The sequence below is a fragment of the Rhinatrema bivittatum genome, chromosome 11, assembly GCF_901001135.1.
Source record: "Rhinatrema bivittatum chromosome 11, aRhiBiv1.1, whole genome shotgun sequence".
Classification (NCBI taxonomy): domain Eukaryota; kingdom Metazoa; phylum Chordata; class Amphibia; order Gymnophiona; family Rhinatrematidae; genus Rhinatrema; species Rhinatrema bivittatum.
In genome coordinates, this window is record NC_042625.1 from 91,679,409 (window position 1) to 91,689,463 (window position 10,055).

Genomic DNA, 10,055 nt, shown 5'->3' on the forward strand with positions numbered 1-10,055 from the left:
TCTAGTAAGTCAAAAGTCATACTCTTGTACAACCGACTCCCGTTAAAGAGTACAAGCTCACCCCACTAAACCCACCCATAAACCCCCCACCCTATCTCAGATTAAGAATAGGTAAACCACTATACAAGAAGATCCCTACAAAGTATTCAAAATTAAACTCCTAGCTCTGCTAGAAAGGCTGGATAAATACAGATCCCATATTTTCAAAAATCTAGTCTTGGATTGGATTGACGATCGAGCTGATAAAGATTCCATAAACATCATATTCTGAATTGCATTCCTCCATTGCCAGAAAGATGGCAGATTAAATTCCCTCCAAACCAGCAAGATAGGACGTTTACCATGGATGAGGAGTTTCTTAACCAACATCCTTTCACTATCTTTCTGCACATATGGGCTGATACTGTACAGTGCGCTCCGGGTGGCGTGCACTGTTAGCCCGGGTTTGGCCGGGAGTGGCCTGTGCGCGCGTCAGGAGCACCGGCTCTCCCATGGGTTTTACTGCATCGGCCTGATATTTGGGTAAGCCCACATCAAACAGTATGAGTTCTGACACTAAAGGAATATTACAACCTAACAAATTATTAATATAAGTGGTGATCCTCTTCCAAGGAAGAGAAATTACTGGGCAGTACTAAAAGGCATGAGTGAGGGAGCCCCTTTCTAAAGAGCACTGTAAAGTTAAACAAACCTCAGTAGAGGTAAGCTTAGCTTGGGAAAAGAACGCTCTATGTCAAAACTTAAACTGCATCTCCTGAAAATAGCTGTTAGAGGACACGTTTCACCTTCCCAAAGCACGTTAGTAAAGATTGACTAGTTAGTTGAAACCCACTATCTAAACGCCGATCCAAATTAATGAGTATCACATCACTCATAGAAAGAACTGCTGCTGAAGGCCTAGGATATGGTTTTTTTTGCAGACGGTGATAGAGTTTATTGGCTCAAGATCATTTACTAATATTTTTGTTACTGTGATGCTCATGAGCGCGCGAGTTCCCTTTTTTGAGATGTGACCACAGCAATAGGCCAAATCCTCGAACTGCCCATCACTAGAAGATAAAGGGCACATTACTTAATTTTCAGTTTGTGATGGACAGACACCAAGTGCATGAGATAACCTACAGAAAGGCACATGTGCACCCGCACTGTGCACACACAAAGCACATTTTGAAAATCTGCAGTGCATTAGCGGTGCATGTGCTCTCTCTATAGGGCAACCAGTTCTGTGAAGTTTGGGTGATTTTCTTTTTATTCCAAAATGAAGGCTGAGGCACATCTCTTATCTCCACCCCTTTATAATTATACCCTTGCATCTCATCTTCTGTTGGTGCTTCGTCTGAGCAGTGCTGCCCAGCTAATAAGCAGTGCACCAGCATTCAGGTATGTCGTCTGGAAGTCAGGTTGGAAGCTGTGAATCTGCTCTGCCCGGTGTGACTCATTATACAGTGTTTCATCGCAGCATATGTTGCTCCAGAGGAACGGAAAGGTTGTATTAGGCTAGACACTTGAGCCAGTTCCCTGCAGGTAGGTGGAGAATTTCATAAGGCTTTGACTGCACGCGTGATTAACCGCTTGGTGGCTGCTCCAGTAGGAAGTGTTTGTGTTTCGCTTTTTCCACTAATGCCACGGGAGGTTGAAACACCTGAAGCGTGTACATGTGTGAAACCCCTAGAAGCTGTGAGAGGTTTATATATGACCTGGTATGATCAAATTGTCCTGAAGGTTCACAACCAGATGTTTTTTGTTTTTTTTTTCCCATGGCATCCTCAGTGAAAACTGATTATATCTTAGCTTACATCTGGCCTACAAACCAATTGCTAATCTCAAAAAACAGGTTTGGCTGTGTACCTCAGGAACTGGAGTTGAGAAGCCCTGCAGAGCAGGGATGTGCAATCTTTATAAAGGACATGGAACACCTCATTTGTTGTTTTCGTGCAGTTTCTAATCCAAAATGACAGAAACAACAAATTTCATTTTGGTTTTGTGTGCTAAAATGCAGAAACCAAACAAGATTAAAATAAAAAAGCCAGCCCAGATCGAAATGCAAGATCACTGGGGCCAGTGTACTAAAGATTTTCTCCCATTTTCTATCCCTGGGGAACATGCTTAGTATAACTGGCCCTAAGAGGTTTTAATAAGCGTATTTCATAGTCACAATTAGTCGTATCAATGTGGGTATCATGAGATACTGTCACACAATCTGCCTCACCTCATATTACGTTCAGCACCATCTCCCATGTTTTTTGTGAAGATATTGGATACTTGGTGGTCTCTATTAGCAGGGGACTGTCACCTTGCAAAATTTTTCAGCAGACTTAGGAGGGGATAATCAGACTGACGTGCATTAATACTAGGAGTGAGCTGTACCTTCTGTGAACTGTGCAGCCCTTCTGTAGTGCACCTGACATACTCTACACACTATGCTGCACTGGGCTAGGAAACAGGGAAAGCCACAAGTGTAAAATACAATAAACCAAAAAAGACTTAAGGTTTGCAGCATAGACAAGAACAGGCGCCGAAGGCTGCGCCCCACTCCAAAGGCAACCAGGGCTAGAAGCCTTTGTGATCTCTTGAGCTCGGACTCGGGACTGCGTTTGTACAGCGGAAACCCAAGGTGCTTTGATTAGGCTGCTGATTAGATGGCGCACGGCTTCCACTAGAAGGGGAGAAGGCCCCCATGGGGCGCGATTGCAAGGTGTGAAATTCAGTTAATTATCAGGCAGCGCTCCCTGCACGGCTTCTGTGCAGAAGGGAGTTTCCCAGGCCTGCTTCCTCTCTCGCTTTCTAATTACGCATTTTTCTAAATAACTCAGGATGTCACGAAACGCGCACACACACAGAAAGCCAAGCAAAGAGCACGACTCTGGGTGGCTGAGGTAGAAAGAGCGCCTGGCCGCGTTAGTCATTTATCTATTTATTGATAACAATGACAGTCGGCGCGCTACTCTTTCTCTTAAGCAAAGCAGGATGGAGCCCGCCCACTGCTGCACGTGGGGTAGAACCATGGATTGGCTCAGCCTAACCTGATGACCCAGGGTTAGCTTGCTAGGAAGAGCAACCAAGCTTGCTCAGAAGTTTCCCGAGGGCTTAGGTCATTCGGTGGGGGCGGGGCCAGTTTTCGAGTCGCGCGCGTCCTCGCAGGGCAGGCGTTGGTGCTTTACATTACGTTTCCAAAGAGGAGGAGCCCGGGTGCTTTGTCTTTGAAAATTAGCGTAAAATGCGTGCGCTAAACCCCCCAAATGGCTTGGTGCCTGCGGGTGAGCGAGATGGGGGTAAAACGGCGTGTGTACTTGTGAAAAAGGTCATGTACATGCGCGTAAGCTTGGCGCCCCTAAATTTGGGATACTTTTCAATCAAAAGCTGAGGTGCCAAACCTCGACTGAAATGTTTGTTTCCCTAAATTTAGGACCCCTAAAACCTAGGAGTGTTGAGAAGGCTTTTTCTGCCGCCATGTTTCTGTGTTTTTTTATGGGATCTCTAAGGAAGTGATGAGACTTTGGATGAATGAACAGACTGGACGGGCCCTACAGTCTTTCTGCCATCATATTTCTCTGTCTCCAAGTCTTTGAACATTTGTACTCACATTACGTGCAAACACAGCCTGAATCTCATAAAAAAGCATGAGGCAAAACACTGGGCCCTTTTGTTTGCTTGTTCACAAGCTATTTGTCTTATTGAAATTCAGATGCAAGTTGAAATAATTTGAGACAAATTGTAAAGGGTGCCAAGCGCCTGATTAATCAGTGAGGCTGTGGCTGAAAATGACCCTAAGTTTAGACAGACTGAATCCTGCAGTTGTGGTGCTCAGAGTTGGCCACCTTTGTTCCCCCAACCTGACGCCACACCACTGCTGGGACCGTAGGAGCCCCATAATGAAGTAAGGCAGATACATTTAGATGCTCTGCTGGGTGAACATTACATTTCATGGGATCTAGCTGACTCCCCTGACTTTACCTGCTAGATCCTTCTGAAAATTGTCCTATTGTCTTGACGTTGGATGGAGTTCTCTGTTGCTTTTGGAGACCTTGACGTTCAGTGAGTGCAGTGTAGCAGGCTGTGCCACAGCTTAGCATGCTAAATGCACGCCACTCTTCTATTTTTTTGCTTTGTCTCCCCTTTCTTTTCACTGCCTTGCCTCCTAAAATAGTCCTATTAAGTTCATCTAATGTTCAAGGGCTAGAAGGGAAGCCCCTCGTTGCCCTCCTGTGCTTGGCATGTGCCCATCCATGTGAATCCCCAGTTCCAACTACATGGACTCTCTAGTTTGTCTGAGCACCATTTAACAGTGGGTCCCAAATCTAGACCACTTGTGTAATTACTGGGTATAGTTATTGCAGACCTTGGGCTAGAAAATTCCATTGCCTCTCTGCACTGCCTCATCCCCAACGTAAGACTCTCGTGGACTTTCAAGGTGCACAGCTCAGCAATGCCTGCTCTCCACCTTTCCCTTTCTCGGCAACTTTCCTCAAGTGTATTCCTTGGCTAGCATGCTCCCCGGCCTGCTATCTCCGGCCTTCCCCGGACACTCATCAAACCTAAACTGGAGCGTTAAGTTAGGTGGCAGGACTGGTGTGGAACAAATCACCAAACAGAGACCAAAAAAAAATCCGGAAAACTCATTCATTCTCTGCAAATGGGTTACTTTGCAGCTGATATGTGATCCCCGATCAAACATCTGTCTGCGTTCAAGCACACAGCTGGGGCTAATCAATTTGTGTTTTGCTTCCTCAACAGGTTCTTCCATTTCTGCCTCACTGTACAGGGAAATGTGTGAGGAAGAGATACCTTTCATGTCTGGCAGGCTCTGAAACGCCAGTATTTCTGGAATCCATCATGGAGGCTTTATCATTGCACAGGTGAAAATATCCCCTTAGTTTTATCCACTGTTAACTACACATTATTTGCATTTATTTTTAGGGACCTTTGATTTCAGTTTTTATTTTCCCTAGGAATCTCAGAAAAAAAATCAGTGGAAAAATGACTGTTATACCAAACCGGAGAAAAATGAGTGGGAAAGTAATTTTTCCACTGAATATTTTTGTTGTTATAACATTGAGATTCCCAGGGAAAATGAAATAAAAACTAAAAACAAACGTCCCTATTTATTTTATAGGGAGGGGGGAAGGCATTAAGAGGTTTTACCACCTAGCAATTTATTTCTGTATAAAATTAGCTTGCTTGCTATATCAGTTTGAATGCTCAGAAGGAAAGATCAATAGATAAAAAAAAAATAAGGTGACACCTTTTTATTGACTAGCTTTTGGAAGCTAACTCTCCCTTCATCAAGTCAAAACAAAATGAGGTCAATAAACCCTAAGCCCAATGTCCTTGCAGTCCTGCCCATCCAACTTTCAGGAATGTGCATTTGTCGCATCCCTTTCGGTGGGTACGCGCCTACCTCCCCAACCTTCTAGTACACTGGAAAATGGAGAGTTTGCGTGTATCTCGTTATTAAAAATGCACGCAGGCTCTCCGTTTCTCACGTGTACTAGAAAGTTGGAGAGCTACATGTGTACCCACCGAAACGAATGTAACAAATGTGCATCTTTACCAGCTTTTTCCCACTGCATTCTAGTGCTCAATCTCTGCTGATTTCACCTAAAAGCAAGATACTGCTTAACAGGCTTAGTCATTTTAACATGCACTTCTGTAAGCGCATAGGTTCAAAAGGTAAGCATCCCCCTGGGGATCTCTAATTGATATCGCTGGAATTTAAACTTAAAAAGTATTTGGAAAATTCTTTTGGTGTTTATGGCAATTTCGGGCTCTGCCTGAACAGGAAGAGAAGAGATGAATACTCTTACACTTTCTGATATCCAGAGGAAGACTTGTGAAAATATTTCTTATTTTCTGACACCAGCAATACTTTAAACAATGTTTTACCATGACCGGTAACCGTGCTGTAACTTTTTCATACGGATGTGTGGGAGCTCCATGCAAGTCACCCCCATATTGAACATTTTCTGTGCATTAAGCAGAACAGAAATTTTGTAAATATAAATTATATAACATAGTAACATATATATATATATATATATATATATATATATATATATATATATAAATGTTCTGCTCTGCCGTCATTACTATATATAGTAACATAGTAATGACGGCAGAGCAGAACCAAATGGTCCAACAAGTCTGTCCAGCAAGTTTCTGATGGTAGTAACTGTTGCGCCATGCAAGTTACCCCCCAAGTTTCTGCTAAGGGTAGTAACTGCCGCTCCGTGCAGGTTATCTCCTTGCTTATCAGTTCCCTAGACCATAAATGTCAGGACCCTGGTTGCTTGTTGTCTGAATCCAATTCCCATTTTCTCTCTGCTGTTGAAGTGGTGAGCAGTGTTGCAGTTACATTAAAAGCATCAAGGCTTATTGGTTAAGGGCAGTAACCACAATGCACCCTTTTCTTCATATGCGTCCTCTCGACTTTAGGGGTCCTCAGGGTTTATCCCGCGCCCCTTTGAATTCTTTGACCGTTTTTGTGTTCACCATCTCCTCTGTGGTGAATACAAAAACTGCCTCTCATAAGTCTTCCACTACAGACCCCTCCACCATTCTGGTCGCCCTTCTCTGGACTGCCTCCATCCTGCCTCTGACCCTTTTGAGATAAGGTCTCCTGAACTGAACTCAGTGCTCCAGGTGAGGCCGCACCAAGGACCTGTACAAGGGGATTATCACCTCCTTTGTGCTGTACAACCACTCTTTAATGCTAAAACGACCTTTTTTTTGCCACATTTTCAGAGAGAGCCAGCTATAGATGATGCTTTTTCCTTCACTGGGGCTCTGCTCTCTGTCCCAGGGTATTCCCTTTAAGGGCGTAATTAGAGTTGAGGGCAAAGGTAATCATAAACTGACCATAAGCACATCACCCTGCTTGTTCCTGAAAACCTGAAAGGAAGTACTAGAGATGTCTCATTTGAACAGCCTCAAAAAGATATTTATTTATTTATACATTTTTTATATACCGACCTTCCTCAAAGATATCAGGTCGGTTAACAATGCAGCAAATACATCTCAATTAACAGTACAATCAAATATAGCATAAAACAATAAAATTAATGCATACAACAGTTCAACTCTTTATATTTCTCCAATATTAAATACTAAAATTAATAATTATTTCATTCAATATAAGTCCCTCAACTCTGCACGAAGATAGCTTCTTGAACCTAAAATTCCCACCCTCAGTTATAGTTATTCGTTTAAATGAAAATATACAGTCCCTGTCCCCGGATTATGGTAACTATTAACCTAAAATCTCTAATCTATGCTACAGAAGCTCTGTTTCTTATATTCGATTAGGATTATTGAAATGTAATGTCTCGTACCTGAACTCTTACAATTCTGCAAAGGACAATCCATGCACATGTACATAAAACTGTTAAAAAAAAAAACAACCCTAAGTCCTGTAAGTTCAGATCATTTTCGATAATACCTTCCTAAAGCTATTAAAAGAGCAGCAAAGTTCCAGAGAACTAGAAATATATTTCAGATAAAAATGTCCACTTTTAGTTTCCTGCCACTTAATGTTGATTGGCAAATTCAGATTTATTTCCCAAAGTTCAAACGATACAAGGTTAATTCAGACTTGGCATGACTTCCATTTTTAATGCAAGCTGATGCTAATTTTGGTAGAGAGGGTGAGGTGCTCCCGAAAATGCCACGATCCTTCCCCCAACCTTGGCAGGTAGGCTAAGGTTGCCACTGAGCTCTGCAAACGATTAAAAAGTCTGTGTAATAAAAATTTGCTGGGAAGGAGCTTTGGGAGCAGCTGCTGGGGATCAATAATTTTTTTTTTTTATTAAGGAGGCTACCTGTTGAAAAGCAGGGAGAGGGACATTTTCCAAAATACACAGAAGCATCTCATCTGATCATCCAGCAATAAAAGAGGCGGCGCATCGTGGGATTTGGTGATGGGAGAATTCAACAAAAAAACATTTCACAAGTACGAATTAACTTTTCTCTCTAAATTATACAAATATTAGGGGCTCGGGGGGGGGGATGACAATGGTGCATGTGTGCATAACGATGCTTCCCCAGAGCTCTCGGGGGGCAGTGACGCAGAGGTGAGGAGGAGAGGAAACCCCCCCCTCCCACATACTACCCTCATCCAGGGGGGGCAAGGGAAGGCCTACAAAATGGAAGGTGCAGGGGAGAGATGGGGACCAGATGGGGAATGCCGGGGATGACAACCTTCAGCGGTAAAGAGTGCCATACCCAGTCTCCAGTGGCCTCATACTAACTTTTTCCACTGGACCCCCTTTGTGTTAAGGGACCCTCAGCATCTGCCAGGCTTGCTCACGCTCATGTCTGACACTGCGAGCAAAGGCCTTTTCACCTGGACAAATAGCTTTGAAAATTGTCCTCTCTGTGACTGGATGGCGTAGCAGAGAAAGACAAACTATTTAATATTTCTAGGAAGAAGGGGTGGGTGAATTGGGGCACGGGTACAGTTGAAGAAGCTTTCCCCTCTGCGTCACCAGTGAGAAGCAGCTGCAGGTCTCTGAGACCCAGGAGTCTCCCCGTTAACCAGAAGCGAGGAGGTCAGCTGCTGTGGGACGACAGACAGAAGCAGGACTTGGGCTGCAACCTGTTGAGTCTCCCAGGGAAACGACAGGGGCTGTTCTTTTACTTTTTTGCTTACGCTCTCCTGACTCAGGCCTAGCATCCTGTGCTAAGAACATAAGAAAATGCCATACTGGGTGAGACCAAGGATCCATGAAGCCCAGCATCCTGTTTCCAACAGTGGCCAATCCAGGCCATAAGGACCTGGCAAGTAACCAAACACTAAGAAGATCCCATGCTTCTAATGCCAGTAAAGAGCCTGAAGAAAAATTTGGTCAAGGGAAATGGAACTCATTTGACCCAGTATCTAAACTTGAAGTAACCAAATAATCACTAAAATGAAGCCCGCTCCCCACCCCTTAGACTCTAACCCTGCAAGTAAATAGCGTAATAACCCCGATATTCACAGCCATAATAAACTACTCGCTAGCAGGATTGGTCCCCGACAGGGCAAAGCAGGCTGTGATTAAACCAATCCTAAAAAACAGATCCGGCAGAATCGATGATTGGGACAATTACCGACCAAAATCCAACCTTTCATCGGGCAAGTCCTAGAAAAAGCAGTGTTATCACCATTAGAGAACCACCTAGAAGACAGCAACATACTATACCCAAACCAAAATCACTGAACAGAAACCCTCCTCATTTCCTTAGCCGACCCTGTACTACAGGGATTTGACAACAATGAATCCTACATCCTATATCCTAGTACTAATTGATTTAACCGCAGCCTTTGACGCCATAGACCACACCCTGCTATGCCACCAGCTAAGAGAAATTGGAATAGACAGAAATGTCAACAAATGGTTCTCTTCCTTCCTAAAAGATAGGACATTCCAAGTCAAACTGGGTAATCAAATTTCAGACACTTTCCCCATCAATACAGGCGTTCCCCCAAGGTTCAGCACTCTCGGCCACACTATTCAACATCTATTGCTGCCTAAATGCAAATCTAGGAATCAACTTCTTCCTATATGCAGATGACATATGCAGACTATATCCCATTTGACAATACATTTGAAAAAACTGCGTCGTCTCTGTCAACATACACATGAAGGCCATACAACAAAAACTTTCTCAACTGAAACTAACTCTAAACCCAAAAAGTACAGAAATTGTGTGGTTAAGGAGCGATAGCATGATAATCAAACCACCAACCCTAGACCTAGGAATCGCTAATATTACTCCCTCAGATCAAGTATGAGACCTTGGAATTCAGATCGATGAGAACTTCACTATGAAAAAGCATATAAGCAAATTAATCAAAACAAGCTCCAAGCTGAGAATATTACATCGACTGAAACCTTTGTTAACAATACAGGACTTCCACACTGTCTTACAAACACAACTTAGACTACTCCAACTCCCTTTCACTAGGCCTCCCCGCAAGCCTACTAAAAGCACTACAGTTCCTTCAAAATGACCCTTGTCCCTAGAAGACCTCTCGCTGATAGCACTGCTCATCAACAGTATTAACCCGTGTTTATTAG

General features: G+C 43.5%; 1 long non-coding RNA gene across 1 annotated transcript; it reads left to right on the top strand.

Annotated features, from left to right (window-relative positions):
* Positions 1–3,124: 3,124 nt before the first annotated feature.
* LOC115100965 lies at positions 3,125–7,938 on the top strand. Its single transcript, XR_003859224.1, has 3 exons — positions 3,125–3,257; positions 4,735–4,856; positions 7,807–7,938. It is a non-coding gene; the product is annotated as an uncharacterized LOC115100965 (long non-coding RNA).
* Positions 7,939–10,055: the final 2,117 nt, after the last annotated feature.